Source organism: Pristiophorus japonicus, chromosome 27 (assembly GCF_044704955.1).
Source record: "Pristiophorus japonicus isolate sPriJap1 chromosome 27, sPriJap1.hap1, whole genome shotgun sequence".
Classification (NCBI taxonomy): domain Eukaryota; kingdom Metazoa; phylum Chordata; class Chondrichthyes; family Pristiophoridae; genus Pristiophorus; species Pristiophorus japonicus.
The window spans coordinates 2891176-2894300 of NC_092003.1; the positions used below are offsets into that span (position 1 = coordinate 2891176).

At 46.4% G+C, this 3125-nt stretch overlaps 1 pseudogene; it reads left to right on the plus strand.

Annotated features, from left to right (window-relative positions):
- Window positions 1-316: 316 nt before the first annotated feature.
- Window positions 317-518, plus strand: LOC139239536 (U2 spliceosomal RNA; annotated as a pseudogene).
- Window positions 519-3125: the final 2607 nt, after the last annotated feature.

The following is a 3125-nucleotide window of genomic DNA, read 5'->3' on the forward strand; positions in this document are numbered from 1 at the left end:
CTCACTAACTGTACAGAGTCACTGTTTATTCAGGGTAAGGGTCACTCACTGTGTAACTGTACAGAGTCACTGTTTATTCAGGGTAAGGGTCACTCACTAACTGTACAGAGTCACTGTTTATTCAGGGTAAGGGTCACTCACTAACTGTACAGAGTCACTGTTTATTCAGGGTAAGGGTCACTCACTAACTGTACAGAGTCACTGTTTATTCAGGGTAAGGGTCACTCACTGTGTAACTGTACAGAGTCACTGTTTATTCAGGGTAAGGGTCACTCACTAACTGTACAGAGTCACTGTTTATTCAGGGTAAGGGTCTCTCGCTTCTCGGCCTTTTGGCTAAGATCATGCGTAACTGACCTGACAGGGGAGTAACCACCATAACCCCAAGGTGGTTCTCCCTGGATCAGGAAGGTATATGCTTGCTTTTTTGGAAATAGGAGGTGTGTGGGGGACCTGACCCATCCACCTCCATGGCACGAACCTGGTATTGCAGTACTTCCAGGAACGGTGCAGTGGCTCTAGGCCTTTTGGCTAAGAGCATTGGTGCAGAGTGATCCTTGATGTGTGCAAGGTGACCTCTGGCGTTTGTGATCTGACAAAGAATTGGAAAGATTGGCTACGAAAAATTAAGAAGAAAAAAAAAATTAAAAAAAAACTGTACAGAGTCAGTGTTTATTCATGGTAAGGGTCACTCACTAACTGTACAGAGTCACTGTTTATTCAGGGTAAGGGTCACTCACTAACTGTACAGAGTCACTGTTTATTCAGGGTAAGGGTCACTCACTAACTGTACAGAGTCACTGTTTATTCAGGGTAAGGGTCACTCACTAACTGTACAGAGTCACTGTTTATTCAGGGTAAGGGTCACTCACTGTAACTGTACAGAGTCACTGTTTATTCAGGGTAAGGGTCACTCACTGTGTAACTGTACAGAGTCACTGTTTATTCAGGGTAAGGGTCTCTCACTGTAACTGTACAGAGTCACTGTTTATTCAGGGTAAGGGTCACTCACTGTAACTGTACAGAGTCACTGTTTATTCAGGGTAAGGGTCACTCACTAACTGTACAGAGTTACTGTTTATTCAGAGTAAGGGTCACTCACTAACTGTACAGAGTCACTATTTATTCAGGGTAAGGGTCACTCACTGTGTAACTGTATAGAGTCACTGTTTATTCAGGGTAAGGGTCACTCACTGTAACTGTACCGTGCAGAGAGATACAGTCACTCCAGGAGGGGATCAGAGAGAGCTGTGTGGATCTCGCCTGTGGCTTTGGGACTTCTAACACACATCTACCACCCTTTAATAAGGGAGCGTGTCTATTTATTAATTTGGGTGAGGCATTGCCTCTCCAGCATCTGATTTGGGAAACCAGGAGATTGCAAAGAATTCTCATCAAGTTAATCGTCCCTCTAATTATTTCAGCCTCTATTTGAGCGAGTATTTCTGGACGTGGTCAGCTGGAGTTTTGAATTGGAAGGTCGTCAGGCGATTAGTAATCTTCACATCAACAGTCGGCCAGACAGAAATGTGTAAACCACACGGGGCAAGTGATATCTCTTCACTGTACTCTCACCGTAAACAGTGACTCTGTACAGTTAGTGAGTGACCCTTACCCTGAATAAACAGTGACTCTGTACAGTTACAGTGAGTGACCCTTACCCTGAATAAACAGTGACTCTGTACAGTTACACAGTGAGTGACCCTTACCCTGAATAAACAGTGACTCTGTACAGTTACAGTGAGAGACCCTTACCCTGAATAAACAGTGACTCTGTACAGTTAGTGAGTGACCCTTACCCTGAATAAACAGTGACTCTGTACAGTTAGTGAGTGACCCTTACCCTGAATAAACAGTGACTCTGTACAGTTAGTGAGTGACCCTTACCCTGAATAAACAGTGACTCTGTACAGTTACACAGTGAGTGACCCTTACCCTGAATAAACACTGACTCTGTACAGTTACAGTGAGTGACCCTTACCCTGAATAAACAGTGACTCTGTACAGTTAGTGAGTGACCTTACCCTGAATAAACAGTGACTCTGTACAGTTAGTGAGTGACCCTTACCCTGAATAAACAGTGACTCTGTACAGTTACACAGTGAGTGACCCTTACCCTGAATAAACAGTGACTCTGTACAGTTAGTGAGTGACCCTTACCCTGAATAAACAGTGACTCTGTACAGTTAGTGAGTGACCCTTACCCTGAATAAACAGTGACTCTGTACAGTTACAGTGAGTGACCCTTACCCTGAATAAACAGTGACTCTGTACAGTTACAGTGAGTGACCCTTACCCTGAATAAACAGTGACTCTGTACAGTTAGTGAGTGACCCTTACCCTGAATAAACAGTGACTCTGTGAGAGAGTGTGTGTGAGTGTGAGTGTGAGTGAGTGTGTGAGTCTGTGTGTGTGAGAGTGTGTGTGTGTGTGAGAGTGTGTGTGTGAGTGTGTGTGAGAGTGTGTGTGTGAGTGTGTGTGTGTGTGTGTGTGAGTGTGAGTGTGTGAGAGTGTGAGTGTGTGAGTGTGTGTGAGTGTGTGTGTGAGTGTGAGTGTGTGAGAGTGTGAGTGTGTGAGTGTGTGTGTGAGTGTGAGTGTGTGTGTGTGTGTGAGTGTGAGTGTGTGAGAGTGTGAGTGTGTGTGTGTGTGTGAGTGTGTGAGAGTGTGAGTGAGTGTGTGTGTGAGTGTGTGTGAGAGTGTGAGTGTGTGAGAGTGTGAGTGTGTGAGTGTGTGTGAGTGTGAGTGTGTGAGAGTGTGAGTGAGTGTGTGTGTGAGTGTGTGTGTGAGTGTGAGTGTTGTTTTGCGTTGTTTATTCGCTGGGGCTCACTTTCCACTCTGCAAATACCTGCAGTGCCTGGTTTCCTGCTCCCCCCGGCTGGTAATTGGCCGGAGTCTGTGGGACTGATGGCTCGGAGCCTGTGTGTGTGGGCACGCAACCAAAGCTGTTCCTTAGAAGGACTGCCGACTGTGCGAGCTCTCTCTCTCTCTCTCTCTCTCTCTCTCTTGTGTTCCGCTCGCTCCTCCCCCTTCGGAGGAGGAGAGCAAGGGAGAGCGAGGAAAAAGCTTGGGAGAAGTTCCGTTGCGTTGCGGGAGCTCAGACTGGGGCAACGAGCCGGGCAGGAAGG